Source organism: Ranitomeya imitator, chromosome 2 (assembly GCF_032444005.1).
Source record: "Ranitomeya imitator isolate aRanImi1 chromosome 2, aRanImi1.pri, whole genome shotgun sequence".
Taxonomy (NCBI): domain Eukaryota; kingdom Metazoa; phylum Chordata; class Amphibia; order Anura; family Dendrobatidae; genus Ranitomeya; species Ranitomeya imitator.
The window spans coordinates 285,847,633-285,861,374 of NC_091283.1; the positions used below are offsets into that span (position 1 = coordinate 285,847,633).

Below are 13,742 nucleotides of genomic sequence, written 5' to 3' on the forward strand. Positions count from 1 at the left end.
CCAGGGGGTATTGACAGATGCCAAGCAGGACCTATCACACAGCAAACCCAAGGACAATCAAAAGAGAATCCCCTTTGTGTCTACCTTTCATCCATTTTCGGGCCTAGTACATTCCACCATTAGGAGACATTGGAATATCTTATCCAAAAGCTACCCGACAGTTCCAGAATTCAAAGCACCGTTCCTACCATGCTTCAAGCGTGCTAGGAACCTCAAGGACAGGTTGGTCAAGGCAGATATTGGCTCAGGCTTAGTGGTCCCAAAACAAACTTTTCTTCAAACCCAGAAACGTGGTACTTTCCCCTGCCTCAATTGTCTACAGTGCAGTAATGTACAAAAGGGTTCCTCTGTTTCACCCACAAACTGGTAAGGCCATTCCCATAAAAGGTTTCTACACCTCTGAGTCCACATTTGTGGTATATCTTATCAAATGCCCATGCGGTCTAGCCTACGTAGGCGAGACCACGCAAGCAGTGAGGGACAGGGTGGCCCAACATAAATCCACCATCCGATGTAACAAGACACATCTCCCCCTTCCACACCATTTTGCCATAAAAAATCACAGCATTGCCCAACTCCGGTTCCAGGTTCTAGAACAGGTGGACATCCCTAGAAGGGGACAAAACCGTACCAGAATGCTTCAAAGAAGGGAAGCTTATTGGATCTATACACTTCAGACCCTAGAACCAAAGGGATTAAATAGAGATTACGATGTTTCAGCTTTTTTGTAATCCCTTGTTTTGCATTGTATGAAGAGTGAGCACAACCATGGAATGTGTTGACCTTATTTGATTGATTAAGTCGTGTTTTTAATTGTCTTTTGTTTTACTTCTCTTCACAGAACCGCTAATCACGTCCTGCGCACCGAGCACTGGTCCCACCCCATATGGTACAGTATCCATACACTATGCCGTTCTAGATATAGAATGCTAGCTTGGTCTCTATATCACCTGCATGTGACCACCTTATAGGGTCTTGCTCTGATTTCAGACTCCCCCCCTCTCTCTATCAGGTTGTTTTTCCTATAGAGTGCCCCTTTACTTGGCCTGCACCCCGCTCCAGTATCAACGTTCAGCCTCTCTTGCTCCCAGCGGTCCATCTGCGTTTTGATTTTGCTCGGGGTTACGCCCCCCCCTCTCCCCTCCCTGCATACGGCCGCCACCAGCTTTCTCATTAGGTCCTGGTACTGGTTCTTTATGCGCAGGCGCCTTTCAGCCCTTAAACGTCTTATCCCTTCTGCGCACGCGCAGCCGACCCGGTCATGTGTCTCCTATGACGCGACGGGTCAGGTGATCGCCGGGCGGCGCGCACTTAAACCCGGAAGTGCCGCCGCCTGACACCAGCCCTGGGAGTCTCGCAGCCTCTATAGCACGGTGCCGGCGTCCTCCGGCGTTACAGGTACGTTCAGCCCCCCAGTCCAGCGGCGCTCGCCTTTTCTCTGCATTCTCCTCGGCCCAGTTACTTAGTCACCCATTACCTGCTTTTATTCCACAGCGCTCCTGCTCCTGCGATTAGTTCGCTTCCCACAGTGCTCGCCTCCTATACCCTCAGGCTTACAGGTAACAGTGACTATTATATGGGGGTTTTTCCTACACAGGGCCACATAGACAGCATTTGGCAAGGTGTTCCTCTGTCTCTCCCTGTTCTCCCTAGGCGCCCTCCCTCTCCCAGGACTGCTCTGATGCTGGCACCTTATGGGCCCTGTCAGATTGTCTACATCATCCAGGTAGCTATTTTTGGGACTCTCTTAGACTATTTGTTCTGAGGATTTTACTGGCTATTCCTTGATCAATGCTTGCAGGCTCTAGGTGGTCACACTTCAGGACTGATTCTCATGCCGTCTAGGTCCCACGGGGCTTTTTGCCCAGACATATTGCACTATCCCTGCACAATGACATTTATGTATTGTTTACATTCTCGTGTTTTTATATTTTAGGCTGCTCACTTTGCACCTTAGCCCATCGACCACTAGTCATGAAGGTCACCGCACTCTCTGTATCCTTTAGGGGTGGTCAATCCGCAATCCACTCGCCCGGTTCTTCAGCAGGACATGATATTCTCCTTTTCTTCTCTTTCTTATTATCATTCCTATACACGTTTACAGTCTTTAGCATCTCTTCTACGAAGCTCACAACTCACGGAGCACCAGGCCGGATCCGTTTAGACCGCCACTGTTTTCTGTTTATTATGTAACAAGTGATGTCTATTTATTTATTATTTTTCCATTGAGCAATATGTACTAGATTTGAATTTACTCTGTGCATCATTTTCTAAAACTTTTCTTTGTGTTTTTCTACGCATGTATTACAGTACTCAATAACCATTTCTGATGAAGGTCTTATGATTAGACCGAAAACGTTTATATGTGGAACTGGATGCACCTAATAAACAAATTGTTCACGTCTTATCTTGCAAAAACTATCTCTTGAGTACCAAGTAATTTATTATTTATGATTGATGGGTTGGATACCTAACTTGTGCACCTCCTACAAACCTTGAGTGCCGTGTCCTCTATTACTACATATTTATTTAAAATATGTTCGAATTTGGTACAATATTACTTGTCGTCCCTAAAAAATGTAGTTACCTGGGACGTTAATAGCCTATACACGTCCATTACACACGAAAAAGGAATACTAGCTGTAGAAAGGCTCCTTAATGAATCAGGCACTCATATTATTTAACCCCTTCATGACCCAGCCTATTTTGACCTTAATGACCTGGACGTTTTTTGCAATTCTGACCAGTGTCCCTTTATGAGGTAATAACTCGGGAACGCTTCAACGGATCCTAACGGTTCTGAGATTGTTTTTTCGTGAGATATTGAGCTTCATGTTAGTGGTAAACTTAGGTCAATAATTTTTGCGTTTATTTGTGAAAAAAATTAAAATTTGGCTAAAATTTTGAAAATTTAGCAATTTTTAAATTTTGAATTTTTATTCTGTTAAACGAGAGAGTTATGTGACACAAAATAGTTAATAAATAACATTTCCCACATGTCTACTTTACATCAGCACAATTTTGGAACCAAAATTTTTTTTTGCTAGGAAGTTATAAGGGTTAAAATTTGACCAACGATTTCTCATTTTTACAACGAAATTTACAAAACCATTTTTTTTAGGGACCACCTCACATTTGAAGTCAGTTTGAGGGGTCTGCATGGCTGAAAATACCCAAAAGTGACATCATTCTAAAAACTGCACCCCTCAAGGTACTCAAAACCACATTCAAGAAGTTTATTAACCCTTCAGGTACTTCACAGCAGCAGAAGCAACATGGAAGGAGAAAATGAACATTTAACTTTTTAGTCACAAAAATGATGTTTTAGCAACAATTTTTTTATTTTCCCAAGGGTAAAAAGAGAAATTGGACCCCAAACGTTATTGTACAATTTGTCCTGAGTACGCGGATACCTCATATGTGGGGGGGGAACCACTGTCTGGGCGCACGACAGGGCTCGGAAGGAGCGCCATTTGACTTTTTCAATGAAAAATTGGCTCCAATCTTTAGCGGACACTATGTCGCGTTTGGAGAGCCCCTGTGTGCCTAAACATTGGAGCTCCCCCACATGTGACCCCATTTTGAAAACTAGACCCCCCAATGAACTTATCTAGATGCATAGTGAGCACTTTGAACTTTGAACTCCCAGGTGCTTCACAAATTGATCTGAAAAATGAAAAAGTACTTTTTTTTCACAAAAAATTTCTTTTAGCCTCAATTTTTTCATTTTCACATAGGCAACAGGATAAAATGGATCCTAAAATGTGTTGGGCAATTTCTCCTGAGTACACCGATACCTCATATGTGGTCACAAACCACTGTTTGTGCACACGGCAAGACTCAGAAGGGAAGGAGCGCCATTTGACTTTTGAATGAAAAATTAGCTCCAATCATTAGCGGACAACATGTCGCGCTTGGAGAGCCCCTGTGTGCCTAAACATTGGAGCTCCCCCACATGTGACCCCATTTTGGAAACTATACCCCCCCCAAGGAACTTGTCTGGATGCATAGTGAGCACTTTGAACACCCAGGTGCTTCACAAATTGATCCGAAAAATGAAAAAGTACTTTTTTTTCACAAAAAAATTCATTTAGCCTCAATTTGTTCATTTCCACATGGGCAACAGGATAAAATGGATCCTAAAATTTATTGGGCAATTTCTCCTGAGTACACTGATACCTCACATGTGTGGGTAAACCACTGTTTGGGCACACGGCAGGGCTCGGAAGGGAAGCGCCATTTGACACCATGTCACGTTTGGAGAGCCCCTGTGTGCCTAAACATTGGAGCTCCTCCACATGTGACCCCATTTTGGAAACTAGACGCCCCAAGGAACTTATCTAGATGCATAGTGAGCACTTTAAACCCCCAGGTGCTTCACAAATTGATCCGTAAAAATGAAAAATTTTGGAAACTAGACCTCCCATGGAACTAAGTTGGATGTGCGGTGACCACTTTAAACCCCCAAGTGCTTCACAGAAGTTTATAACGCAGAGCCGTGAAAATAAAAAATAATTTTTCTTTCCTCAAAAATTATTTTTTAGCCTGCAATTTTTTATTTTCACAAGAGTAACAGGAGAAATTGGACCCCAAAAGTTGTTGTCCAGTTTGTCCTGAGTACGCTGATACCCCATATGTGGGGCAAACCACTGATTGGACGCACGTCAGGGCTCAGAAGGGAAGTAGTGACTAGGGTTGAGCGAAACGGGTCGAACATTTTCAAAAGTCGCCGACTTTTGGCGAAGTCGAGTTTCATGAAACCCGATCCGACCCCTGTGCGTGGTCGGCCATGCGGTACGCGACTTTCACGCCAAAGTCGCGTTTCAATGACGCGAAAAGCGCCATTTCTCAGCCAATGAAGGTAAACGCAGAGTGTGGGCAGCGTGATGACATAGGTCCTGGTCCCCACCATCTTAGAGAAGGGCATTGCAGTGATTGGCTTGCTGTCCACGGCGTCACAGGGGCTATAAAGGGGCGTTCCCGCCGACCGCCATCTTACTGCTGCTGATCTGAGCTTAGGGAGAGGTTGCTGCCGCTTCGTCAGAAGCAGGGATAGCGTTAGGCAGGGTCCATTAACCACAAAACCGCTTGTGCTGTAGCGATTTCCACTGCCCAACACCACCTTCGGTGTGCAGGGACAGTGGAAGCTCCTTTTTTTTTTTTTTTTTTCCTCAGCGCTGTAGCTCATTGGGCTGCCCTAGAAGGCTCCCTGATAGCTGCATTGCTGTGTGTACGCCGCTGTGCAAACCAACTGCTTTTTTCAAAGCACAAATCCTCTTGTTCCTTCCTTTCTGCACAGCTATCTTGTTTGTTTGTCCACACTTTTTATTTAATTTGTGCATCAGTCCACTCCTTATTGCTGCCTGCCATACCTGGCTGAGATTACTGCAGGGAGATAGTAATTGAAGGACAGTTCCTTTTTTTTTTTTTTTTTTTTTGTGGGAGATTAAGATTGACATTTCTGCTAGAGTGCCATCCCTGTCTGTGTCATCTCTCACTCAGTGGGCCATAGAAAGCCTATTTATTTTTTTGCTTGATTTGGGTTCCAAAATCTACCAGAAAAAATCACAACATCAATCAGTGGGAGAAAAATATTGGCCTCAGGGCTTGTGTGCCACTCCTTACTCCTGTGTGTGCCATCTCTCACTCAGTGGGCCATAGAAAGCCTATTAATTTTTTTGCTTGATTTGGGTTCTAAATTCTACCTGAAAAAATCAATAAATCAATCAGTGGGAGATTAATATTGGCCTTTGGGCTTGTGTGCCAGTCCTAAGCGTGCCATCTCTCTCTCTCTCAGATAGTGGGCCATAGAAAGCCTATTTTTTTATTATTTTATTGGGTTTATAAATTTTCCCTGGAAAAAAAAAAAGTGGGAGATTAATATTGGCCTCTGGGCTTGTGTGCCAGTCCTGAGCGTGCCATCTCTCTCACAAATAGTGGGCCATAGAAAGCCTATTTATTTTTTTGGTTGATTTGGGTTCATAATTCTACCTGAAAAAATCAATCAATCAATCAGTGGGAGATTAATATTGGCCTTTGGGCTTGTGTGCCAGTCCTAAGCGTGCCATCTCTCTCTCTCAGATAGTGGGCCATAGAAAGCCTATTTATTATTATTTTTTTTATTGGGTTTATAAATTTTCCCTGGAAAAAAAATAAATGCGAGATTAATATTGGCCTCTGGGCTTGTGTGCCAGTCCTGAGCGTGCCATCTCTCTCACAAATAGTGGGCCATAGAAAGCCTATTTATTTTTTTGGTTGATTTGGGTTCATAATTCTACCTGAAAAAATCAATCAATCAATCAGTGGGAGAAAAATATTGGCCTCAGGGCTTGTGTGCCACTCCTTACTCCTGTGTGTGCCATCTCTCACTCAGTGGGCCATAGAAAGCCTATTAATTTTTTTGCTTGATTTGGGTTCTAAATTCTACCTGAAAAAATCATTAAATCAATCAGTGGGAGATTAATATTGGCCTTTGGGCTTGTGTGCCAGTCCTAAGCGTGCCATCTCTCTCTCTCTCAGATAGTGGGCCATAGAAAGCCTATTTTTTTATTATTTTATTGGGTTTATAAATTTTCCCTGGAAAAAAAAAGAAAGTGGGAGATTAATATTGGCCTCTGAGCTTGTGTGCCAGTCCTGAGCGTGCCATCTCTCTCACAAATAGTGGGCCATAGAAAGCCTATTTATTTTTTTGGTTGATTTGGGTTCATAATTCTACCTGAAAAAATCAATCAATCAGTGGGAGATTAATATTGGCCTTTGGGCTTGTGTGCCAGTCCTAAGCGTGCCATCTCTCTCTCTCAGATAGTGGGCCATAGAAAGCCTATTTATTATTATTTTTTTTATTGGGTTTATAAATTTTCCCTGGAAAAAAAAAAAAATGGGAGATTAATATTGGCCTCTGGGCTTGTGTGCCAGTCCTGAACGTGCCATCTCTCTCACAAATAGTGGGCCATAGAAAGCCTATTAATTTTTTTGCTTGATTTGGGTTCCAAAATCTACCAAAAAAAATCACTAAATCAATCAGTGGGAGATTAATATTGGCCTCTGGGCTTGTGTGCCACTCCTGACTCCTGTGAGCGTCATCTGTCACTCAGTGGGCCCTAGAAAGCCTTTTTGTTTTATTTGTTTTCTAAATTCTCCCTGAAAAAATCATTTTATTTTCTTTGGTTTCTAAATTATTCCTGAAAAAAATCATTTTTTTTTGTATTTTTTTTTCTCTAAAGTATCCCTGAAAAAAAAAAAAATCTGTGGGAGATTCATATTGCCCCTTCTGCTTGTGTGCCAGTCTTGACTCCTGGGTGTGCCATCTCTCTCTCTCTCCCCAATTGTGGGCCATAGAAAGCCTAATAATTTTTTTGCTTGATTTGGGTTCCAAAATCTACCAAAAAAAATCACTAAATCAATCAGTGGGAGATTAATATTGGCCTCTGGGCTTGTGTGCCACTCCTGACTCCTGTGTGCGTCATCTGTCACTCAGTGGGCCCTAGAAAGCCTATTTTTTGTTTTATTTGTTTTCTAAATTCTCCCTGAAACAATCATTTTATTTTCTTTGGTTTCTAAATTATTCCTGAAAAAAATCATTTTTTTTTGTATTTTTTTTTCTCTCAAATCTCCCTGAAAAAAAAAAAAAAAAAAAAAAAAAAATCTGTGGGAGATTCATATTGCCCCTTCTGCTTGTGTGCCAGTCTTGACTCCTGGGTGTGCCATCTCTCTCTCTCTCCCCAATTGTGGGCCATAGAAAGCCTAATAATTTTTTTGCTTGATTTGGGTTCCAAAATCTACCAAAAAAAATCACTAAATCAATCAGTGGGAGATTAATATTGGCCTCTGGGCTTGTGTGCCACTCCTGACTCCTGTGTGCGTCATCTGTCACTCAGTGGGCCCTAGAAAGCCTATTTTTTGTTTTATTTGTTTTCTAAATTCTCCCTGAAACAATCATTTTATTTTCTTTGGTTTCTAAATTATTCCTGAAAAAAATCATTTTTTTTGTATTTTTTTTTCTCTAAAGTCTCCCTGAAAAAAAAAAAAAAAAAAATCTGTGGGAGATTCATATTGCCCCTTCTGCTTGTGTGCCAGTCTTGACTCCTGGGTGTGCCATCTCTCTCTCTCTCCCCAATTGTGGGCCATAGAAAGCCTATTAATTTTTTTGCTTGATTTGGGTTCCAAAATCTACCAAAAAAAATAACTAAATCAATCGGTGGGAGATTAATATTGGCCTCTGGGCTTGTGTGCCACTCCTGACTCCTGTGTGCGTCCTCTCTCACTCAGTGGGCCCTACAAAGCCTTTTTTTTTTTTTTTTTTTCCTAAATTCTCCCTGAAACAATCATTACATTTTATTTGTTTTATAAATTCTTCTGTAAAAAATAATTTTTTTTTAATTTTTTTTTTTCTGAAGTCTCCCTTTTAAAAAAAACAAACACAAATCAGTGGGAGATAAATTTTTACATTTGCGCTTCAGTGACAGTCCTGCGTGTGTGCCATCTCATTTGTTGCCAACAACAACAGAGTGTGTAACATTGTGGCTGATTTTCGTTGTGGTCTCACCCACCTGTAAAGGGGTAGCTAAATCATACTGAAGTTATAGCTCACCGTGTAAGTTGTGTGACAGCAACAAATACCGTTCGTTTAGTAACGTTTTTAAAACAATGAGGAAGTCTGGTGGAAGAGGTCGTGGCCGGGGGCGTTCATTGTCAGCTGGTAATGAGGGTAGTGGTAGTGGTGGAGCATCAGGTGGTCGTGGGAAAAAAAATATTGCACCTAAGTCTGGAGCTGTGGAGCCAGGTTCGTCGTCTGGCTACACAAGGCCTCGAACCCTCCCTTTTCTGGGAGTAGGAAAACCGCTTTTAAAGCCGGAGCATCAAGAGCAAGTTTTGGCTTATCTTGCTGACTCAGCCTCTAGCTCTTTTGCCTCCTCTCGTGAAACTGGTAAAAGTAAAAGCAGCGCGTCGTTAGTGGATGTTCACGGTCAGGGACAAGTCGCTTCCTTGTCCTCTTCAGCAAAAACAACAACAGAGAAGAATGCAGCAGGCGACACAACGGGTTACTCCATGGAGCTCTTTACACATACCGTCCCTGGCTTAGAAAGTGAAGCAGTTAACAGTCCATGCCCATTACAAGTTGAATCTGACATGGAGTGCACTGATGCACAGCCACAGCCAGACTACTATGCTGGTCCTTTGACTCAGACCACAACATTGCCCTCGCAGGGTGCTGATCAAGAATCAGACCCTGGTGAGACAATGTTGCTCCATCACGAACGCTATACCACCGACCGACACGGTGACACAGACGAAGTTGCACACGAGCTACAAGAAGAGGTAATAGATTACCCAGTTCTTGACCCCGATTGGCAGCCATTGGGGGAACAGAGTGCAGGCGGCAGCAGTTCTGAAGCGGAGGAGGAGGGGCCGCAGCAGGCATCAACATCGCAACAGGTTCCATCTGCCGGGCCCGTATCTTGGCCAAAACGCGTGGCAAAGTCAAAACCTGTTGGAGGACAGCGTGGCCATCCGGTTAAAGCTCAGTCTGCAATGCCTGAAAAGGTATCCGATGCTAGAAAGAGTGCAGTCTGGCATTTTTTTAAACAACATCCAATTGATCAGCACAAAGTAATCTGTCAAAAATGTTCAACTACCTCAAGCAGAGGGCAGAATCTGAAAAGTCTCAATACAAGTTGCATGCATAGACATTTAACCACCATGCATTTGCAAGCTTGGACTAACTACCAAACGTCCCTTAAGGTTGTAGCACCCTCGGCCAATGAAGCTACTCATCAACGCAACATCCCTTCCGGCAGTGTAGGGCCACCATTTTCTGCACCACCTGCAGTATCTGTGCAGGTTTCTTTGCCAGGCCAAAGCAGTCAGGGTCAGGGAATCTCCAGTTTCGTAGTAGGAAACACTGCATCTAGGGCACCGGCGGCAACAATACCATCTCCCACCGTCTCTCAGTCTGCCATGTCCACCGGCACCCCCGCTAGTTCCACGATCTCCAGCTCTCCAGTCCAGCTCACCCTACATGAGACTATGGTTAGAAAAAGGAAGTACTTAGCCTCGCATCCGCGTACACAGGGTTTGAACGCCCACATAGCTAGACTAATCTCGTTAGAGATGATGCCCTACCGGTTAGTTGAAAGCGAAGCTTTCAAAGACCTGATGGACTACGCTGTACCACGCTACGAGCTACCCAGTCGACACTTTTTTTCCAGAAAAGCCATCCCAGCCCTCCACCAGCATGTTAAAGAGCGCATCGTCCATGCACTCAGGCAATCTGTGAGCACAAAGGTGCACCTGACAACAGATGCATGGACCAGTAGGCATGGCCAGGGACGTTACGTGTCCATCACGGCACACTGGGTAAATGTGGTGGATTCAGGGTCCACAGGGGACAGCAAGTTTGGGACAGTTCTGCCTAGCCCACGGTCTAGGAAACAGTTGGCTGTAGCCGTTCGCACCCCCTCCTCCTCCTCCTCCTCCTCGTCCTCCTGCAGAAGCGAGAGCTCGTCCACAGACCGCAGTCGCACAACCACTCCATCCGCAGCTGCCACTGTTGCACACCAGGTCTCCCATTATGGGGCAGCTACTGGCAAACGTCAGCAGGCTGTATTGGCTATGAAGTGTTTGGGCGACAACAGACACACCGCGGAAGTTCTGTCCGAGTTCTTGCAGCAAGAAACGCAGTCGTGGCTGGGCACTGTAGATCTTGAGGCAGGCAAGGTAGTGAGTGATAACGGAAGGAATTTCATGGCTGCCATCTCCCTTTCCCAACTGAAACACATTCCTTGCCTGGCTCACACCTTAAACCTGGTGGTGCAGTGCTTCCTGAAAAGTTATCCGGGGTTATCCGACCTGCTCCTCAAAGTGCGTGGACTTTGCGCACATATCCGCCGTTCGCCTGTACACTCCAGCCGTATGCAAACCTATCAGCGTTCTTTGAACCTTCCCCAGCATCGCCTAATCATAGACGTTGCAACAAGGTGGAACTCAACACTGCACATGCTTCAGAGACTGTGCGAACAGAGGCGGACTGTTATGTTTTTGTGGGAGGATACACATACACGGGCAGGCAGTAGGATGGCAGACATGGAGTTGTCAGGTGTGCAGTGGTCGAAGATTAAAGACATGTGTCAAGTCCTTCAGTGTTTTGAGGAATGCACACGGCTGGTTAGTGCAGACAACGCCATAATAAGCATGAGCATCCCCTTAATGTGTCTGCTGATGCAAAGTTTGACGCACATAAAGGATCAGGCGTCTGCACCAGAGGAAGAGGAAAGCCTTGATGACAGTCAGCCATTGTCTGGTCAGGGCAGTGTACAGGACGAGGTAGCGGGCGAAGAGGAGGTGGAGGATGAGGAGGATGATGGGGATGAGTATATTTTTAATGAGGAAGCTTTCCCGGGGTCATTGGAAATTGGTGGCGTGGCAAGGGCGGGTTCTGGTTTTTTGAGGGACACAAGTGACGTAGATTTGCCTGCAACTGCCCCTCAACCAAGCACAACCGCAGATTTGACAACTGGAACTTTGGCCCACATGGCGGATTATGCCTTGCGTATCCTCAAAAGGGACACACGCATTACAAAAATGATGAACGATGACGATTACTGGTTGGCCTGCCTCCTTGATCCTCGCTATAAAGGCAAATTGCAAAATATTATGCCACATGAGAACTTGCAACTAATATTAGCAACAAAACAATCAACTCTTGTTGACCGTTTGCTTCTGGCATTCCCTGCACACAGCGCCCGTGATCGTTCTCACACGAGCTCCAGGGGCCAGCAGACCAGAGGTGTTAGAGGGGCAGAAATCAGAAGTGGCGTTGGCCAGAGGGGTTTTCTGACCAGGTTGTGGAGTGATTTTGCTATGACCGCAGACAGGACAGGTACTGCAGCATCAATTCAAAGTGACAGGAGACAACATTTGTCCAGTATGGTTACAAACTATTTTTCATCCCTTATCGACGTTCTCCCTCAACCGTCATTCCCATTTGATTACTGGGCATCCAAATTAGCCACCTGGCCAGAATTGGCAGAATATGCATTGCAGGAGCTTGCTTGCCCGGCAGCTAGTGTCCTATCAGAAAGAGTATTCAGTGCTGCAGGTTGAATACTAACTGAAAAAAGGACTCGTCTGGCTACCCAAAATGTAGATGATCTAACCTTCATTAAAATGAACCACAACTGGATTTCGAAATCTTTTGCCCCACCTTGCCCGGCTGACACCTAACTTTCCTATGAAAAGGTCTTGCCTGTGGACTCTTCTGAATGACTTTTCCAATCTCGTAATTTTCTGCACCTGATTGTCCAGCATACGACATGTTTACTCCTAACAAAATGGCCAAACTCCCCACACGGGGCCGTGGTATCGCCACTTTGCGCCAGCACCCGTGAGAGTGCTGTTTGTCTGAAGAGGTGGGTGTGCCCGCTTTTGGTCGACGGCACTGCCACTGGGTCCCTCATAGTACAATAAAGTGTCTCTGGCGGTGGTGGTGCGCACCCAACGTCAGACACACCATTGTAATATGAGGGGCCCTGGGCCTGTACCGCCGGCCACAAGACAGTTCCCCCCCCCAGCTCAAACAGTGCTCTACCACTAGCAAAATTATCTCTCACAGCTTCACCAATGTTTAGTCTATGCGCTGACATCCTTCAATGCCTGGCACTGACAATACCATTGTTTTGACATTTTTGTTATGTTAGGCCTTCGAAGCCTGTCTGCGGTCCGTTCTTTCTACAACTACTACACTGACCAGGCCACTGCTGGCCGTGTACCCCTGGAACCAATTTTAAATTGCCAACAGCCAAATGTTATTATGTTAGGCCTTTGATGCCTGTCTGCCGTCACTCCTTCCACTAGACTTCCACTGACCAGACCACTGTTGCCCGTGTACCCCTGGAACCAATTTTAAATTGCCAACAGCCCAATGTTATGATGTTAGGCCTTTGATGCCTGTCTGCCGTCACTCCTTCCACTAGGCCTCCACTGACCTGTCTACTGCTGCCCGTGTTCCCATGGAACCAATTGTAAATTGCCTACAGCCAGCCCATTTTATTATGTTAGGCCTTCGAAGCCTGTCTGCAGTCCCTCCTTCCACTAGGCCTCCACTGACCTGTCTACTGCTGCCCGTGTTCCCCTGGAACCAATTTTAAATTGCCTACAGCCAGCCCATTTTATTATGTTAGGCCTTCGAAGCCTGTCTGCGGTCCCTCCTTCCACTAGGCCTCCACTGACCTGTCTACTGCTGCCCGTGTTCCCCTGGAACCAATTTTAAACTGCCTACAGGCAGCCCAATTTATTATGTTAGGGCTTCGAAGCCTGTCTGCGGTCCCTCCTTCCACTAGGCCTCCACTGACCTGTCTACTGCTGCCCGTGTACCCCTTGAACCAACATCATAAAATAAAAAAAAAAGTATTTTGCTTATAAAAAAGAAAATACTGGTGAGATATCAAATGCAGACATTTTAACATTAAAAACAAACACACAACTAAAATCTGGTACAGTACTAAAAATGGCCACCAGCTACAATTACTTTCTCCTGCAAGTAGTTAACTGAAAGGTTTTTTAAATTGAAAACACAGATATGGCATCCACCGAGTGTTGTCCTGTCGCGTCTTCTTTATATTATTGCCGAGAAGATGCAAAACAATGAAAATAATAAAATCATTAATTACCAAAATAATAGAGAAAGTCAACACCACATTACAAACAAACATTCATTCCAAATAAAGAAGCAGGGCGCGTCCGAG

The 13,742-nt window shown here is 44.8% G+C and overlaps 1 protein-coding gene and 1 long non-coding RNA gene across 3 annotated transcripts in view; both read left to right on the forward strand.

The window, feature by feature from the left end:
* The window catches only part of LOC138663194 (zinc finger protein 345-like), a 306,522-nt gene that overhangs the window by 190,005 nt on the left and 102,775 nt on the right, over positions 1–13,742 (forward strand). The window lies entirely within an intron of this gene.
* On the forward strand, positions 718–2,395 carry LOC138667387 (uncharacterized). Its single transcript, XR_011318732.1, has 5 exons — positions 718–889; positions 1,495–1,559; positions 1,654–1,726; positions 1,937–1,995; positions 2,105–2,395. It is a non-coding gene; the product is annotated as an uncharacterized lncRNA (long non-coding RNA).